This window comes from Balaenoptera musculus, chromosome 19 (genome assembly GCF_009873245.2).
Source record: "Balaenoptera musculus isolate JJ_BM4_2016_0621 chromosome 19, mBalMus1.pri.v3, whole genome shotgun sequence".
NCBI classification, from domain to species: Eukaryota; Metazoa; Chordata; class Mammalia; order Artiodactyla; family Balaenopteridae; genus Balaenoptera; species Balaenoptera musculus.
In genome coordinates this window covers 39,401,279-39,421,535 of record NC_045803.1, presented here as the reverse complement: position 1 = coordinate 39,421,535, position 20,257 = coordinate 39,401,279, and the positions used below count along the sequence as shown (strand labels likewise).

Genomic DNA, 20,257 nt, shown 5'->3' with positions numbered 1-20,257 from the left:
TGACCAGACCATCTTGTCAGGGACCGTGAAACCTGGCTGTGTTTGCACGTCTCCCCAAGAGCTAAAGGAAGACTTTGCTTGCCCTCATGATCTCCTGCACAGCCAGTGTCCTCTTAAAGGTGGCTTCATCATGATACCAGGTTTGCCCCATGAAAACACAAACTCATAACGACTATTAGAGAGGGAAAGATCCTAGAGATCTTCTAGCTCACTATTTTCCCAACTGTGGTCAGAACCCTGCTGGAAGGAGTTGGGCTGCTTTTAGCTGGGGAACTGATTTTTTCAATTACAGAATTCTGTAGACTCAGAATAGGAAAGGACCTTACTGACCATCAAGTCCAGCCCGGTCCCCAGGGTCAAAATTTTGTATAAGTTGCTGGATAAGGAATGTGGTTTAAATATTTTAAGAAATAAGTGATCAACATGTTAATAGTGTGTGTGTGTAACTTACACACTTACAGTTTCACACAGCTACAAATATCAAAGCCCAGATATCAAAGCCAGATATCCAGCCCAGGCTGAATTTTGAAAACCTGTTTCAAAATTCAGCCTGGTTTTCTTGGCTGAAGCCTTAAGACAGAGATTTAATAAGTGGATATTGCAGTGGAGGACCTCACAGAGCTTCTGATTTGAGTACAAATAGGACCATTTGCCTGTCACTTCCACACTAATGATCCAAACCCAGTCTAATAAGATGACCCAACTCTACACAACTGTGGACAATGCCACTTTTCTCTTCATTTTCCGTTCTTATCATTGAAATTGGTAAAAATGGACTTCACTTGTAATCATTTGAAAATTTTTTTAAAAGATGAAAAGAAAGAAAGGGATGATGGTGTGTGTGGGTGTGGGTGTGTGGGTGTGTGTGTGTGGGGGGGGGTGTGGGTGTGTACATCTGCCTGGGAGGAGAGTCCGGGGGAACAGCCTAGATAAAGCTTCCTACGAGGATATTAGATTCTTGACATTGGCATGTGATTTTTCCCAAGATCTTAAAGAATGTCAAAATTGGTTCACACAAGTAGAGAATACTATTCCACCAATAAAGTGCAGCAAACTATAGCTGAAACATTTTAATGGCCCACTTCCCCTGCTGAACCTGAATGAATCCAGTGTACCTAATGAGGTGTGATAAGGATGCAGAGCGCCTGCTAGACTCGCTTGCTGGCTCGCATCAGCCTCTCTATGGCCAAATTCATATTTGTTCCTGGAGAAAATTTCAAGTCACCACCTAGTGTGGGCCTTCATTGGCGCCTGTACACAGGTGGGACTTTGGTATTAGGGACTCATACTGGATCATTTGTTCAGAAGCTATTTGGGAGCATTAGTTTGTGCCTCTCTCCACCTGATTTACAGTAAGCAAGAAAACATTCATGCTTCTTGCCCTTGTGGAGCTTGTAGACAATTTGAATTTGTACAGCTTGTATCTTCAGAGTAAGTGTCTAAGAAGAGATAAATAACAAAATGACATTTTCTTTTTCTTAATTTAATTTCACATTGCAAAAGGACAGTCCCACGTAATTTTGAGAAGCCTGTTGCTTTCAGAGTGTAATGGCCTCAGAGAGAACCCCCTCCTATTATATCATAAATCAGTCTCATTGCTATGGCCAGTGCAGCTTACTCTTTTTACTATGAGAAGATAGTAGGAGGCCGTGACTATTTCTAACACATAGCATTAAGTCTGCAGTGTGTGTGTGCGTGCGTGCGTGTGTGTGTGTGTGTGTAAATACTCCCCTGACTTTGTGAATATGAAGAGTTGCAAATAAGTAGCTTTCTTGGTTGTATGGAAGTTGCTCAGATTTGATGAAACACTAGAGATACTGTTTCAGGCCTTGGGTCATAGTCAGAGGTCTTTGCTGTTATCATTTCATTTGGGGGTGGTGCTTCATCAATGTTTGCTCTCTCTCTCTCTCTCTTTCTCTCTCTTCCTCTCTCCCTCTCCCTCTCTCTCTGTCTCTCTCTGGCCTGGTAAAGTGATGCATTCCTTGATCTTTTTTTTTTTTTTAATCATTGGACTATTTCCCTAAATTAGTGCCCTAATTTATGTCTGGAGAAAATAGTTGAGTGTAGCTGTTGGATGAATTGCTATAGATTCAAGCTGCCTGTGTCCTGGCTTCCCCGTTTAGTGGCTTTGTGAATGAGGGCAACTTTATTCAACATTTCTGTGCCTCAATTTCTTAGTTATGAAATCTAATCATAGTACTTGATGTATCAGATTGTTATAGGATTAAATTATATATTATAGGAAAGGACTTAGCCCAGGACCTGGCACACTGCAAACTCTCAGTAAATGTTAGAAATCATCTCACCTGTTTGGATTAAGTTGTGTCTACATGACACGCAGCTCCTGGGGGTGTTGAAGAGCTGAAAGAGTTAGCATCACATGTACGTGACTATAATCATGCCCTTAAGTCCTCAAAGATGATTAAATGCTTCACTTGGCATCAGAGGTATTTGGGAAATATCGATCACACTTTTTCAAACTCAGTACATGTACAAACACATGGATTTACTGTCAGTCACTCAGGAAGTACCTATTGGTTACCCAGTCTTGTTAATAGCCAGTTGCTTACAAAATGATAGTCTATTTTACCGATCTTAACTATTTTAAAAAACAAAGCGGACAGCTCCATATTACTTTTATCAAGGCTGAATAATATGGGCCAAGTGAGTATATTATTATAGCCCTTTGAAAAAATTACGAATTTCATCTGTCATTTGACATCAAGTAGATAAAAAGGCAATAGATTTTCAGTGTTTCAAAATTTTACAAATACAGTTTTATGGTGGTTCTCTGTTTCACCTCTACCATTGCTCTATTTCTCCAATAGGCCAAGCCCTTTAGAGGGTGAGCAGGCTGACCCAGGCCAGACAAAAATGAGTATAAGATGTGATTTCTGTCTTCAAGGAGCTCAAAGCTTCCTTGGGTGCAATGTTGGAAGGGGCAGACAGCCATAATAACAAAGAACTCTACCCGTGGGAGAAATCAAGACGTAATATGGAGTTCTGACGGAATCTGGAAGCCCTCGAGTCCACCACAGGGAGCAGGATAAAGTCCCAGCACAGTTACACCAGCAGTGAACGGGAGGAGAATTCAGCTGAGGGAACAGTATGTGCAGGGAGGAGCAGAGGTGCTTAGCCTGCCAGGCTCAGGGAACAGCAGGTCTTACCTGGGCAGGAGGTGAGGCCAGGACAGACAAGCGAGAAATGCGTGAGCTCCGTCGTCCAGTGCGGGCATTTCCTGACCTGGTAGGGAACCATTTAGAGTTTAAATATTCCCGAATTCTTTACGTAAAGATTGCTGTCCTTCTAAGAAGTAGGTGGCTCCTACCAGAAGGAAGTTTCTGTCTTGTCCTGTGCGTTCCTGTCAAACGTTGAGCTATTTGTTCATTCACGGCAAGGAGACAAATAAGCTAAATAAACTATGGAAGAGGTAAATACTGTTCCAGAACAGATGTGATTGTGTGTGCCCTACTTGCTTTGTTGACTCCAGCAATTCTTTCTGAAAGTTTTCCAAATGACCCAGTAGATATCCCAGAAATTCTCCTGAAGTTGGGTTATATTTATTTTTATTTGCTTGCCACCTCCTCCTTACCCTCCTCCCACCAAAAAAATAAATAAATAAAAAGTAAAATTGCTGCTATTTTAGGGCAAAAATAAAATATACTCTCTTGGAGAAAGGCTTTTTATTTTCCTTCGATTCTAAGTGTTCCCGGGTTCTATAACAATATAAATAGACTTAAGTGTGTGTGTGATTTTTATAGTGGATGTGTTTAGCTTTTCCCCCTTTTCTGATGTTGAATTCCTTTTTTATCCAGATTTTTACAGAGGATGTGTTTAGCTTTTCCCCCCTTTTCTGATGTTGAATTCCTTTATTATTCAGTAGAGGAATCATCATGGCAAAGTGGGAAGGCAGATCTTTGGGAGCATGGGAAATTTAGATTTGCATTCCCATTCTGTTGCTAATTAGCTTTGTTATCTTGGGCAAGTTATTTAACTTCTCTGAGGTTTAACTCCCTTCTCTTTTAGGAGGTAGGAACAGAATAAAACAAGCCCCGCCCAGTGCTGCTGGGAAGATTAATTAAAAGAAAAATGCACGTACAGGCACCAAGGCTATATATATTGGGGATATGTAGTGGGTGACAAATAAAACTGGAGCTCCCAGTATTGCAAGTGTTAATATGTTAAAGGGGAGAAAGCGAAACTCCATCATTTAGGCGAGAAATAGGGATAAAATGTAGAGTAGCAGGAGGTTTGCTCATATGCTAGATGACTGTTTGTTTATTCATTTCCCAAAGATATTACAAAGGCTGTGAATATTTATTTAGTTCTGCTCCCAATAGCCCTTCTAATAGGGAATTATTTGGGTACAACGAAAGACATTTGTAAATGCGGCTGATAAGACTGACACTGGACAAGGAGTGTTTTGTTGGACACAAGAATTCTATTGTCACTGGCTTCAGTTGTCAAGTGCCCGGGGAACCCAGAATTTATGGTGACAGCACAATGGGCCTTTCAGGGCCCAGCAAAAGAGCTGTGAGATCCCGCTCCCCGGCTTTTCAGGGCTTCTAATCTTTTTATCGGGCCCGGACAATGCCGGATTCAGCTGCTGCCTGCGCCTCCTGACTGTCCATTGGCCATCAGGTATTGTGCGGTAATTACCATGGTGACAATGGACTCTCTCTACACCAGTCCATCGGTGCTTTGGAAAACGGCGAAGGTTGTCACTTTGTATTAGGTGCCTCTAAAGGCATGGCTTACTTAGAAAAACTACTAAAGAGAAATAAAGATAATCATGCTAAGAGTTTGATTTAAAGGGCCACTGTGTCAAATCCATTTGGAGCCCAGGAACTCTTTATGGATGTTTTCCCGTAATTACAGCCAGACGCTGGGCGTCATCCCTGCACAAGCAGTGAGTAGCCGGCCTTCGAGATTTTGCAGGGAGCCCTGAGCTGTGGGCAGCTGGCAGCCCTTAAAGTCCTATGGGAGCAGAGGTCTAAGCTGAGCCATTGTACTTTGAGGGATCCCTGAACTTCTTTAAAAACTCAGTTTCCTCATCTGAAAAGGAATGGTGTGGAAAAATGCTTATAGATTAATATTAATTATATATTCCATGAATGTATATTAATATATGCAAATATATGATTATTAATCAATATATGAAAGCTTATCCGTCTACCATAGGGCTTTGTGAACAGCAAATATACAATAAAAGGTAAAACTAATTTTTTAATCATGCACAATTGAAAAAGCACAATCTATACCTTTTCATAACCACAGCTACTAATCATTGAGTGCCTACTCTAAGTGAGGTATTGTATTTATTATCACTATTCTTTACACTAATCCTACAAAAGAGTTATTAATATCCCCATTTTATAGTGAAGAAACTGAGGCTCAAAGAGTTCTTGCCAAGTCAAATTAGCTTGGAAGAGGCAAAGCCTGGATTTTAAGTCCTGTCCCCTCACACTTAATAGCTTCTTCCCTCATTTTTTTTTTGTAATCGTAATCTACAAATTTATCTTACAAAATATGCTTCACCATATGGTTTTGGAAGTTGGGCGATAACAGGAAAGAAAAACACCCAGTGGTGAGTATTTAATTGGGTTTATTCATCCCTTCAACAATGTCAGGAACATGTGACACCCATAAAAGGAAGAAGCCCCCATTTGCAGGGAACCCAGGCTCTACTGCCTGTGCCCCTTCTCCTGTCTGCAGAGCAAGAAAAACACACAGCAATATCAACAAAACAACTTGATGTTTCTAGACCAACAGAAAATTATACGGCCTTTGCTTGACTTCTTTGCCCAATAAAAGTTTCAAAAACCTGATATTTTATTGTTTAATAGTAATGTATTTAATCATAGTTGGTATTACTCAGCTCCATACCAAAATATCTCAAATTCCCTGTTGTGTTGTTATACCAAAAAGTAGAAATTATGTTATCACATCCTAGAGAAACGGGCATAATTTACCCGGGGAAGTAGGTCTCGTTGTGGGTTCTTAAAGCTGGCAGGAAAGGAGTAGATTTTTTAGTGATTTGGTCTGCTGCTTCCTTGTTCTATGAATTTGGGTATTTACCACTTAGCCTCAGTTTTTTTCACCTGTAAAATGGAGCTGTCACTCTCTCCTTGGGCTACCCTGCTCCACTCAATGGCAATTCTTTCCCTTTTATCCCCATCACCCCTGTGTCATACCTATATACACAGTTAGTGGCCTGAGGATCCTGAAGCATGCACTGATGGAGTAAGTGGGGTGGGGACTATTTTAATCTAATTCACATATACTTTCAGCCCTTATCCTCCCCCACAGCACTATATGTTGGTGTTTTTGTTGCTGGAGTGCTGTTGACAATGATCCTGGCACACGCCTGGCTGGGCTGAGCCCACATTCCAGAGGAAGACCCACACATGGAGAGCTATAAGCCAGGGTATTTGATTTGGAGCAGAAATCCTAAGAGAGGGATGGCAGCATGACTCGTGAGTCAAAGGGAAGGATGTGGCTCTGCATGTACTGAGTCTTCAATACAATCAGGGCTCAGCAAAAGAAATTTGCCACAATCACATCCCCATCTGTCCCTGAGTTTCCTCCTTGATTTTGATATGCTTGCCAAGTATTTTCTCCATCCCATTTTACACCTTTTACTTCATGGTGTTCCTTTTCCTGATTTCTCAGTCTCTGAACTAATATGTGGCATGGAGTGTCTGCGCCTCCAAAAGGTTCAGTACTATGGGTAGCTGAGCACAGCAATGGAAGGGGCTGGTAGAGAGCAGTGGTTCCTGTACTTGAAGAGGGCCCGTGATGGCATGCAAGCCTTGGGAAATGAAGGGAAGATGCCCTGACAGTAGGTAGGAGTGGGTGCAGCAGGGCTGCGTTGTATTTTTCTGTCTCAAAAGGGACCACATGATTCCAGGCCTTGGAGGAGTCATTAGATGTGGGGCAGGGCTGGGGGGAGAGGGAAAATGAACATTCCAACCAAGAACACCAATGCAGAAAGAGAACACCTGCACTATACCTGCCCAGCCCTCTCAAACCTAATGAACTCTTTTTTTCCCATCAATTCTGTTAAAAGCACAAAAACAACTTAGATTTCTTCTGTTCATTTTTTTCTAAGAAAGATGGTATAATCATATACTACAGACATTGTCCACAGAACCCAAAGCCCCTCTTTCTCAAATGTTTGCAGTGATCAGAATTCATAGACAATTCACCCATTTATTTTTGCTTTCCTTCCAAGGCTCTTAATTGTCAGTGCAAGCTTTTGGTGAAAGGAGTTTTAAAGGAGATATTTTGCAGGGAGGTAAAGAATGCAAGGTCAAGTGGGAGTTCAATTCGTTTTTATAGATTTGAGAAGTAAACTTTTAAAAGCACAACGGCTGTATCATGAACTGATTGGAGACCAGAGAAGAAACACAGGCTATGAAGTCTGCACTGCTGGATTCTGATCCCACCTTGGGTGTTATGGGCTGTACACCTCGGGCAAGAGTTTGACCTTTTTGAGTGGTGGGGTGAGATACCCTGATGAGTTCATGATACCCAGAGTGGATATATGCATTTAAAGAGAATACATTGGTAAGGACTGCAGTAAATGCCGGTTCCATCCCTGTTTATGGTCTCCTATTTATCCATTTCTGGGTAACATACCACCCCCAAATTTAGTGTCGTATAACAACTATTTATCATTACCTCTTACAGTTGAGTTGAGTGAACTCTTCTGGGCAGTTGTTACTTGGGCTCTCATGCTGTGTAGTCAGATGGCTGGAGTCACATGAAGGTTTGAGTGGGTTGGATGTCCAAGATGGCACCTGGACTTACCATCTGGCTCTTCAGCTTGGATGCCTGGAACAGCTAGAGATGGCTGGGCATCTCTCTCACTCTCTGTGCAGCTTCTCCACATGGCTAGCTGGAGCTTCCTCACAGCATGGAGGTCTAGAGCATTCAGACTTCAGACATGGCAGCTGACTTCTCCCAGAGCAAGCTTTCCAAGAACACAAGACAGGTTACCAGGTTTTTATGACTCAGCTTCTGAAATCATATAGTATCACTTTTGCAGTGTTGCATTGGTTACCCAGGGGCAACTCAGAGTCACATGGAAGGGGACCACATAAGGGCATGAATGTCTGGGCGTGTGATTCATTGGGGGAGGGTTGCTGGAAACTGGCTACAACGTGGTTGCAAGTTGGGTCCTTCCTCATCAGTTATGTGCTGAATGAACTGCCCCCTGTGACTCCATGTGCATCTGCTACTCTATCTTTGACATCCTGGAAATAGCACACCTTAGGACAGTTTTCCTGTTCTTGATACAGTCACCAAATCAAGGAGCCATGAACAGATTTCAGTAGATGTACAGTTCATCCTCAGCCCTTCACCAGAGGGTTTTTCACATGTTGTTGTTGTCCTTGTTTGTTTTGGAGACAGCATTGTGTGTGAGGAGCTGTTAGGTGGAACCAAGACGAAGCAAGGAAAAGTGGATTTAGGAAAAATGAAGGATAACAAAGTCAAAGTAAGAAGCTATTTAAGCCCTTAATGCAGCCCGAGTTGATCCTAGAAGGTAGAAGTTCTGGAGAGGAAGGACATTCAAGAACTCCTTTATGCTGTTGTGTCAGGGACGCTATGCCAGCCGCACCTTCCTTGGTTCAGTGCCTCGGTTTTGGAAGACGACAGCTGTTCAGACACTCCATATTCCTCTCTTCATTCATTCAGCAAATATACATTGAACAGCTGCTCTGGGCTAGGAAACGTGTTAGACACTTCAGGAGACGTGAAGATGAATCAGACCCGAATCCAGGCAGAACACAGCCCCACACAGAAACTCCAGAATGTGGTGCAGAGCAGGAGGGGGGCGGAGAGGAATGTCGCCTTGACAAAGAATTGCAGCTCTGTCAGCCCAGTGCTCTGCTTTGCCAGCATGGGGATGACATCTCCTATCACAACTGCCACCACTGTCACTCTTTGCCCTTGAGTCTGTCATTCCATGAGGATTCGACAGCACCAGAACAGTGCTTCTCCCTTTAGGAGGGAAGGAACTTGCTTTGGACGCCAGTAAAATGTGGATTCTATCAGCAACCGGCTCTAAGACTTCCTGTCTCCCCTACAGGTTTGTTGTTAGTGCTAGAGCAGATGCGTGTAAAGTATGTAGCATATTATAAGAAGTTGGATGTATGACTGCTTTTATCTTTGTTATCAAAGTTCCAGATGCACAAATGGTTCATCAAACCATCCTGTGGGTACCTCTAAATCCATGACAAGTTTTTCCCACTTTGCACACAATTGTGATAATTTGTTTACATCTTTCTACACCTGGACTGTTATTGTCTGAGAAAAGTGTGTCCTATGCAACTGTGTACCCCCAGTGTCTAGTAGTGTATCACTTTATTGATTCATGTCACCTCTAGGTTACTAACGATCCTTTCACTTTTTGCAGAAATCACTGTATATTCGGCTCAGTGGCCTCCTGACGATCATTCCTGTTGCCATTTGTTGAATGACCAATCAGATGGGTGGAGTTTTGCGTTATAGAAATTGGCAGCAAGTATCCAATGGGTGAAGAAGGTAAGATGGACCAGCGTTACTGAGTGTTTCAAATGTAACTATATTTGTGGAGATGGAAATGATGGCTTCCAGGCCCATCACACAAACCTGCTGTGGTTTGAACTTTCGCAAATCCAGAGTAGAATTTGACAGGGAAGTAGGCCTGGGCTTTGAGGAATGTGATTATTCACTGTTGTTATTGGGTTATCTCTATGGAGCACCTATTATGTTCCCATACAAGGATGATGGTAGTTTTTTGTTTTGGGGTTTTTTTTTTGACTATAGAAGGTTCAGAGGAGAAAGAAGGAACTAAAGGGGGTTATAATTCCTTAGCAAGAGCTCGGCTGGATAGACTGACTAAGGCAACCGACATGTTGTTTTTTATCCCCTTTTCTTCTTTTGAAAAGAATTCTCTAAATGTGTACAAGGTGGCTTACATCCCACAAGAAAAAGAGATCGCTAGGAGGCTGAACCTTTTAGATCTCAAAAGACAGAGCACTAGATCATAAGCCAGGAGGATGACTTCAGCTCCAAGCCCTGGCTCTGCCGTTCATTGTCTGTGTGCCCCTAGGTTAAGGAGCTCTTCTCTGGGCCACAGGGTGGTTGGATCCAGAGTCTCTAACAGTCCTTAAGTCTTAGGATTCTATGAATGTATTTACCTCCTTTATCTGCTCAGTGGTAACTGGAGCTATATTTTATAGGATGTCCAAATATTCAAATAAAAATTTAAGAATTAATTCTACCAGCATGACTTTCCACACTTTAGTGTCCTAGACCCATCCTTCCACGTGTCGGTGGCTCATCTCCACGTGTGTGTCCACCAAGTGCCTTAAATGCAGGGGCCAAATACAAGTCATGATTTTCTCCTCTAAAGCTTTACCTTGTCCTGTGTGCCACATTTCAGCCATAGCACCAAAATTCACTCACATCCAAAACATGGGAGGGATCCCATATGCCTCCCAACCCCTACCTCCAATAACAATTGATTCCTGTTGATTTACTCTCTGACTATCTCTGAAACATTTTTATTTTTCTCTATCCCCACTGCCACCATCCAAATGCAAGCCAGATCCCCTTTCTCCAAGATTTTGCCGCAGTTGCCACCTAACAGATCTTTTTGCCTCCAGTGTTACTTCTCTCCCCATCAGCTCCAGCATGATCCATCTTTCATACATATCCTGAACAGTGTCCCTAAATCCAGAAATTACGTTACTTTGCTACTTAATCGCTTTCGATGTTACAGATCTGAACTCCTTCTCGGGCTTCTAGGACCCTTCGTTGATGGGGCCACTGTTCTGTTGCCCAGAGTCACTCTCAGCTGCTCTCTGCACACCAAGCCCTCACTGTACACGTCCACTCTAGGATCTACTATAAGGCACAACCTTTATTTCCCCAAAGCCCAGTAATCTCCCTCTCTTCACAAGCTAAGTTTTACTAATTTTATACCTTCACTTGGACCTCACTATCTCTAAGGAGTTCTTTCTGATCCCTGAAGACTGGGCTTTGGGTGTCCCCTAGGCTTTAGTCATCGAGATTACACCATTTACTGTGATTCCCACATTGGGCTGTAATTGCCTGTTTAGTTGTCAGTCTTCCCAGCTAGACCTGAAGGTTCTTGAGGATTGGCCTCATTTTGGAACCACCAGGCTCCCAGTTGCAAGCACTGTATCTGGCGCAAAGTAGGTTCTCAATAAATATTTACTAAACATATGAATAGAGACTTTAAGTATAGTTTGAATAGAAGATGAAAAAGGGGACCTGATGTTACCACAGAGAGAAAAGTCACAATGTTGACAGCTAACAGGTATTGAGTACTTACGATATGTCAGGCACATAAGGTCTTTAAAGGTATCACCTCCCTTAATCCTTGCAAAAACCTACTGTGATAGATTCTATTAATATCCAAGATATTACAAATGAGAAAACCGAGTTTTAGAAAAGATAAGTAACTTGCCTATGGCCATATTGCCATACTTTTATCCTTGGACGTTTTTATCCTTGGAGGTCTGACTTTAGCTAGAGCTTTTATCTTTGACTACTCCTTTCTTTTGTCTTCCCCAGAATTAATCTGGTCCATTATGGACAAAAAACATTTCCTCCACGTAAGGCTTAAGACTTTTCCTGCAGCCCACACAAGCTATTTTTACTTAGATGGTCAGCCCCTGTGACTGGGGCGTGTAAATCTTTGGTGATTTTCCAGGTGTTTTACACCCATATTTTAATGTGGGTTTGTTCTGGGACAAAATTTCAATTTGGGGAGCCCCCCCAACTCTTTCTCCCATGTTCTGGTCAACGTTTGTCATGGGAATAAACCAATGAATGAAAACACTCTTAGTGAAGGCAGAGCCACGCTTTCCTGCAAATGTACCAATATGACTTGGAAATTATGTGGCCAACTCCTCTCACATTAGCATATTTTGCACTCATTTGCTCTGAAGCCTGGCTCAGCAGAGGAAACGCATCCCTCCTCTGGAAATGCCTGTGAATGATGATCATCTCATTTCTGCCAAGCCAAATGGGTCTCTTCATTTCATCCGACCTTTGAATTCTTCAGTAGGACTTGCGGCTGACATTTCCTTTTTTTCTTGGTAATAGGGACAATTAGAATGAGGTATCAATGAAACAGAGTCAGAAGTTAAATAGAAAGTACTTCAATTTAATTTCTCTTCTAGGAAATCATTTAGGTTTTTTTTTTCCACTTATAAATTAAGAACAGCTTGTTTTGAAGAGTTCTGCATAGCTTTTATTCCAAAGAGAGGAAGGTAAACTATTCTAATGTTTGTAGCACCCTTAAAAAAACACAGCATGGTACAGACGGAACAGTCCTTTGATCTTTCAGGATAATCTTCTTGTTTTAGACATAGGATTTTTTTTTTTTTTTTTCCCTAGATGGAGGAAAGGACTTGGATCATACTATAAGGTTTTGGAAGAGCAAAATGAAACTTACCTACAACTTTGGCTCAAGACTCAGATTCTTGATCCCCAATCCATTCAGGATGGCAGTGTTTCTTGAACAAGTGCCTGTGATGTGCCAGGATACAGGCAGGGATGAAAGGCTCTTTCCCTTTCTTCAAGGAGCTTACAGTCAAGGAGCTCTGTATAAAGCACTCAGAATCCTAGTGGGAAGGAAAGAGAGGGTGATGGGAGGTAGAGAGAAAGACTTTTCACAAATGGCTGTGAAGTGGTTTGGACTTAGGGATCAACTCTCTGGCTGACTTCTAGGGAAATCCACTTGAACTTCCATTCCTGGTACATTTTTCTTACTTAGGCACCTCCTCAGAGCAGGAGAGGAATGACCTGAGTAGCTACAGGACAGAGCTTCCTGGCCCTGCTACCTCACTGAGCTTTTAGTAGGGCATTGGGGCACAGATTCGAATGTCTTGAAGCGAAAAGTATTTGCTGTTATACTCATGACAAGTGTACACACGTTGAGACCCTCCTGACTGATAATCAGCAGGGGCTGCTCATCACAGGCCACCCAATTATCTTTCATTTGCATAAACATTTGCATAAAAATCAATCCCAAAAAGCCCCTTGGGGGGCAGCTCACCTGTGCTGGAGCAGCCACCAGGCTCTGCATTGTCCCTGACAGTGTGAAATGTCGGCAGCCTGCCTCCTAACCCCCTCTGCCTGCTGGGTCTGTCTGTGAAGGCACATCTCCTATTTTTAGATATAGGCCACTGTGGAGAAAGAGGCCAAGTATCTGTCTGTAGCTGGTGCCCTGAGAATCATAAACAGACACTCAGTTCACTTGCTGACTCCTCTGCAGATCTTCAGTGTGTACAGTGTGACTGTCACTAATGCAATCAACTAAGGGATACAGGAAGCTCTCATGTGCCAGGTAATGTAAATATCCCACCTTTGCCAGAATCGGTACTAAAGGACAAACTTCAACCGAAGCCATGGTTCTCTGATCTTGCTTTATTTAAGGAATGGTGAACAAAGTGCACAGACCCTCCTGATCAGGACAGTGAGAGCTGATGTTCGATGCAACGCCCATGTGCAGACACTGTGCTACGTGCATTATGTTCATTGTCTTGTTTGACGTCAGCAACGCTTTGGTATGTGCCATTGTCCTGATTCTTTTCTGATGAGGACACGGAGGTTCAGAGAGGTGGATGAACTTCCTGAGGGCCAAGCGATGAGCCATGTGTAGGGCCGGGGCCTCCACGCCCCAGTACAGTACCGTAGTGTCTCCAGTGTGTCTCTTCCAATTCTTTGGTGTCTTGCCTTCTGGTCTTAACCAAGTTGGATGGTGGTTATATTACAATTCTTTTGGTGGTCATATCATAAATCTCCATGTGGGTTATAATAGGAGACAGACCTAGGTGCTGCTGGCTAACGCAGCAGTGTGCTGCTGAATGTAGGCACTGAGTGAGAGGTAACCCATGGGGACAGGAAAATCATCAATCATCTCTTGAGAGCCATTCCTATTTTAGGCCTTGGACTAGGTGCCGATACAACAATAAACGAAATGCACATGAATCAACACGACAGTTGTACCAAAGTCATGTCTTTAAAGAGCACCCCTTCTTGTGATGGAGCCAGGTCAGCAGTAGATAACCATGGCTTAGAGTTTCTTAGAGACAGCTCCATGGGTTGGTAGGAGCACAGAGGGACTGACTCTGATAGAGAAAATCGGGGAAGGCTTCAGTGAGGAGGTGACCTTTGGGTTTCGATGTGACGTATGAGTCAGAATTTACCAGGAGACAATCAGGAAGGATTTTTCAAGCAAAGAGAAAAGTGCAGAAGTTCTTGAGCCAAAATATTCATGAGTAGGTGGTCTGTTTGTTTATGTAAATAGGTAAGATAGTTACAAGGTCTACAGAAAATTAAGTACCCTTCAATCCCTATCTTCTAGTCTGTCAGTTTCCTTCCCTGGAGGCAACTACTATTTTCAGTTTTCTACGTGACCCTCCAGAGAGCTTCCAGGCAGCTACGACGCTACAACCACACACCCATGTACTCGCTTCTTCCATGTTTGTATACGTAGGTGGTATCCAACTGTAAACACTCGTATGTACACTGTTCTACACCTTGATTTTAAAAAGAAAACTTTATTAAGTTTCCCCCCTTGTTTTTGTTGCTTGTTCTCTGACTTTAAGCTTTCTTTAAATTTTAAAACATTTCAAACCTACAGAAAAGCTGCAAAAATAGTAAAATTAATTCTTATAAACCCTTCATCTTGAGTCACTGATTTTTTAAAATCATTTTCCCCATGTTCCATGCAACAGCTGTATGAACATAATGCCTAATCGAGGTACAGCTTGGACGTCAGTTACCCAGACACTTAGGTGAGCTTCTTCTCTCTCCCCAGCACTTACTTAGCAAGATAACCAAGATGTACTTGAAACCAAGAATACGTTCCTCTCTTTGTCAGTTTCCCTGAGATGCCAGAAGCAGCAAATGTACCCCCAGGATGGAGATGGCAGGAGGGGCCCCTCTTTGGGCCACTTGCTACCCACTTGACGCTCATCTTTGGGAAAGGATCTTCCGCCGTCTCATCAAGTAGGGGAGTCTCAGGCAGGTGATCACGCTCTCTGCACACTTGCCTTCTGGACCCAGTGGTCCAGGATGGGAACAGACAGTCCCGCTGAAATCTACTCACTTCATTTCCGGCAACCAGCCACGTAGATAGTGTGACTTTTCTGTTCTGCTTGTCAGAGTCAACACGGCATCTCAAAGGCTGGTGTAGGGTTCCCTCCTTTTAAAGATCAAAGCACTTGAACACTGCTCGTTTATCTGTGCATTTCCTCCGTGCATTACATGGCAAGGAATAGTTTGTTCTCAATGTGAGAGGGACTTTGAGTACAGTGACAGGCAGGAAGTAACCCAAGAAGACAGTGTGATATGGTTTTGCCGTCAAGTGCTCTGGGCCCAGGAGGATTGTTTTCAGGTATTCATTCATTCACTCATTCACTCATCAAATAATTCCTGAAAGACACCGTGACATTCTTTCATGCTTTGTGCCAAGGCCTATGCGTGCTCTTTGCAGGCTGGGTGCTCAGTGTCTATGGGGTGATAAACATATCTGGGCTGAAGAAAGTAGGTGAACCTGAGAGGGGTCAGGTGGAATCACCAGGGAATGACTTCCTGGCCATTCAGTAATTGATTTATTCATGTATCAAACACATTTACTGACTGCTTACACTGTGCTAAATCCGCACATTCACCTGTGACTAAGATTACTGCAGTTCCTGTTCTCATGGAACTCATAATGCCAGTGAAGGGGGCTCCCCTGACCCCCTTCTAAGTCTACCTGTTTTCTTCAGTTGGGCCCATCAGGAAGGTTCAGCTGCTCCCAGAATGTTTCAGGACAAAATCAGGCCATTGCCCATCAGCCTCCCAGCCCCATGTGATTTCCAAGACAGAGACTCACCATTTCCTCCAGAGGCTACTAACCCAAATTACCCTGTGCCCTGTGGGGCATGCAGAGCTCAAAGCAGTTTGAGACAGCAAAGAAGGAAGGGTAACAAGACATATTAAAATCAGCCACCCATTAACCGTGTCTGCTGAGAATCTAGAAGGCTGCAGCCAGACACCTGGCAAATGCCTCCATTTAGAGGCTTTAGAAAAATTGTGGAGGGGCCAGTGAGTTCATCTTTTCAAGAGGCTCTGAATTTTAGAATCTAAGCACCATTTGAAATGATGTTAGGTTTCCATAGCAACAGTTCTTATACTTTTTTTTTTTTCTTAAAGAAAACAAATGTTTAAAAGTTTGACCACATACCTGCAAGAGCTAGAAGGACCTCTCTAAATGAATATCTAGCAAGTTCCCTTAAGTATCACATTTCTGTCCATAACAGATGATATATTGGACCTCTCAACATTCCCATTCTCTTTTCAGAATTTCCACTTGAAAAACGGACCCAGGAGTATTGTTACTCAATGCCCCTAAACCATTTGCATCATGCTTTGGGCAAAGAAAAGGCCCTTGTCGCTTGTGTAGTTGCATTCTTGTCCAGGGTTTGCGCTGGACCGCACAGTGGCAGGGAGCAGCCTACACTCACACGGGAAGGGCCAGGGTCGCTGGTGACCAGGTTCATGGGAGCACATCCGGCTCCCTGATCTCTTCCCGAGTCCTCCTCCACCGAGCTGCAGCAGTATAGATTCTTCTAAAGTCTAAATTGTATCAAGTTCCTTCAGTCTAAAACTCCAAGCTTCAGAAGTTTGCGGTCTTTCACAGGATAAACTGCAGGTCCCTCCGCCTGGCTCCTAAGACTGACATGATCCAGTCCCCACCCCCTCTCATCTCTTAAAGCCCCTATTCCACCCTCCCAGTTAACTCCCCATCCATACCGTATTGCTGAGGGTCCCTGTGCTTCATGATGCTTAACACTCCATCCTCTTGCATCAGTTTTCCTTCTCAGTCTCCATTTGTCTGAAGATGCTGAGAAGGATCCTCTCTTCCAGGTTCCTGACTCCTGAGTGCCTTGGTTCCTTGGGGGTCTTGATATGTCTTCATGGGCCCTGGGCATCTTTGCCTTTATGAGCTCCTTTTTCTATTAAAAGAATTAAATGTTATATTTGATGGCTGCTTTGGTATGAAGATGAATATAATCTTTACCCTCAAAGGTCAATTTTCCTTCTGACCTTAAAAGAAACTGAAACTTTCCTGTGAGCCCGTAAAGGTATTGTGGACCTCAGGCACAATACTTCTACCTAATGGAGAAGCCTCAGGGGCTTGGCACTTTCTGTTCCCTCAGTCTCGGTCCCTTCACATGCCTGGCTCTCCATTATTTAAGGCCTTTCCTGATGTCACAACCTGTAAAGGCACACCCACCACGCGGTTATTCGGTATGTCATCATTCTGTCTTATCCTTCACAGGAGTCATCATAATGTGTGAATATCATGTCTATTCCCTTTCATGGTTTACTTTTTTATTATCTGTTTCCCCCCATGAGAGGTCTAAGCCCCTCGAGGTTCAGAGACATGGTCTGCCTTGCCCACCCCTATATTCTCACATCCAGAGCAATGTGGTCCACACTAGTAGTAGCTCAGTAAATATTTCTTGAATGAATGACTTAAATCAGACCTAATTCTTGAATGTTTCTCTTATGGGTCGACAGGAATATGATGGTCGGTTGCCTGTCTTAGAAAATTGTGTGTGGCCGAGGGCTGGAGCGTGAGGCTCCTCCGTGCTGCTGGGTTGCTCAGAATTTTCAGACGCCTCTCTCTCTGTTCCTCATTTCTCCCTCCCTCTCTCTCTTTTTGCTCTCGCTCTCCGCTCTGAGTTCCTCCTGGGCCACCATTCAGATTGGAGTGGCATCGGTTCCCGGAGCACTCCACTCTGGGGATGCCAACAGCTGCATCATGGCTTTCCCGCGTGTGCATCTGCGCATTAACACAGGCCTTTCGGGCCTGCTCTGGCTTGCCTGACCCTAATCCCACCGGGAAAGAACGTGCATCTGTAATACTCTGGAAAATTGGGGCTGACATGTAGCTTGGTACCCAAAGTGGTTTCACTCAAGCAAACACAGAGAATAATAGCCATGCACTTAAATGCTTGAGCAGATATCAATTGGAGGAACATTCCAATAATCCGTGTTTATAAAGCCCATGAGTATGAATTTTTGAAATAGCACTTACCCCACTTTATTCTTGACAAATGATGTTTGTAGCCATTGAGATATTTTATTCCAATTATGTGCCAGTGTTGTGGGGAGAAGGCTTCTGACAATAGCAGGACATAAGCCATTTTTACTGTGCCTCTATCACTATTCCCGTTGCTAAACTCGACTGGACAGTTCATTAAGATGAAAAATTAACAGCACATGCTTTGGGGAGAATAATCATGGAACATGACAGCTTGTGGAGGCATTGGCATTCAGAGAAGCAGACAGATGACAAACGTGCTGGTCTTCGGAAGGAGTGGTGATTGGCCAGTCGGTCAGGAGCCAGGCGTTTACTGAGCGCCAACTTGTGTGTTCAGCCCTGAGCTGAGGTGCCGGGGGAAAGAAAATGCAGGCAACACGGCCTTTGCACTCCAAGAGCGTACCATCTATTTGGGAAGGCTGGGGAGATTTCAGCTGTCAATCTGGAAGCCCCAGAGGGGTGTACATCAAATGCCTGACACTTTGGTGCTGACTGTAAGTTCAGGAGTAATTCAGTGTGGACTTTGGAGAAGATTTCTTAGACCTTGAAGAAGAATAGGATGTTGATTAGTAAACTGTACTCTAAATATAGTAGCTGCTAATGGCTATGATTTTGATTTTGGGAATTGGTGAAATGTTCTAGAATTAGATAGCAGTGGATTAATGTACAACTTTGCAGATTTACTGAAAACATGGAATTGTACACTTTAAAAGGGTGGACTTTATGTGAATTATATCTCAAGAAAGCTGTTATTTTTTTTAAGTGCTAAATTACAGTAAATCTTGTTCAGGGAGTTGAGCTTAGTTCCAATAGAAAAACGGGATGGGACAGACTGACATTGATAGGAAGGAAGCTCATACCCATTTTACAGATGAGGAAGTGAAGGGTCAGATCAGCTCCTGCTTTGCCCATGAAGCCACAGTGAATAGTGGGGCTGAGTCTTCACCTCTAGCCCTTCTTGGCTCCAGCACTTAGATGCTTCCCATACCACACTCCTGGTGCCCAGGAAAAACAGACCCTGGAATATAACAATAACACGAATGACAACAGTGACAGTGACTTCCCTCTGTAGAGCACCCTTGCCTCTTTTTTCTCTCATTTGTTCTTACGGTACCCCTGTGACGAGTGATCAGTATGAGTGTGCCTGCATCTGTGGAGGTGGGGTGTGTCTTAGGAGAAAAGGAGGACCGGGAGAAAGGAGATCACATCTGCTTTCCAGGCTGCATAAAGAACGCTGAATTCTCTTCTTCAGGCATTCAGGGTGTTTCCACCTCCACTTAGGGCTCTGTCTCTCCCTGGACCTTTATACGCATCCTATTTCTCCAGGGCAAGCAGAATTTCTAAGTGAAACCATAGAGATGTGGAATCCATGGATATTTAGAAACAAGGCTTGGAATTGGGTGTCCTGTCCGTTAAATATAGAAGTCAATGCTGTTTCTCTTCTCCTCTGTAGAAGGAGCAGATACACATTTCTATTGTAAAGCACACGTCTAGATTAAAGTCACTTAAATCATTATCTCCCCTGCAGTTCATAAGAGAGCTTTTGATGTCATTCTCAGCTTACTAGCGTAAATAATGGGTCAAATTCTCATCCTGTTGGACAGGATGGAAATCTGACTCAGGATTTGTAAATACTGCTGCATTTCATTTATTTTCACGGGGACATTTTCTTCCCCAGCAGACAGTGAAATAACAGCATCCTGGGAAACAGCCTGTGGAGGAATCACGATGCATTAACCTAAGCAGTGAGATCAAAACAGAAGCTCTGTTTGCGATCTCCCACCAGAGCCCAAATCCCGGCAGTCCCCACTGTTTGGCTGCGTTCAGGAAGCGTAAATAAAAGTAGATCTTTGTAGAGTCAAAAGGAGCTGAGATTTAGGAAATGGGAGTCTTTCTCAAGCAGCAGACATCCTCTTTCCCAATTTCATTACAATTTTCTTAGCTTTTAAAGAAGTTAAATGAATAAAAAAATAATAATAAAAGATTAATACTTCCTGAAATATATCCCTGCCTATTTCAGAGTGTTTGCTTTTTTCCCCTCATTGAAGGGTCTGGACTAGTGGCCTGACTCAGGGGTGGGAATGGCCAGGTTCTAATCTTGTTTCTTGCTGGAAAGTGACTGCTCTGTGCTCC

At 43.3% G+C, this 20,257-nt stretch overlaps 1 protein-coding gene across 3 annotated transcripts in view; it reads left to right on the top strand.

The window, feature by feature from the left end:
* The window catches only part of CDH11 (cadherin 11), a 143,116-nt gene that overhangs the window by 51,164 nt on the left and 71,695 nt on the right, over positions 1-20,257 (top strand). For all 3 annotated transcript variants that reach the window (XM_036835052.1, XM_036835053.1, XM_036835054.1), the window contains exon 2: positions 9,422-9,549. The gene's annotated coding sequence lies outside the window, so the exon portion shown is untranslated. The remainder of the gene's footprint in view (positions 1-9,421; positions 9,550-20,257) is intronic.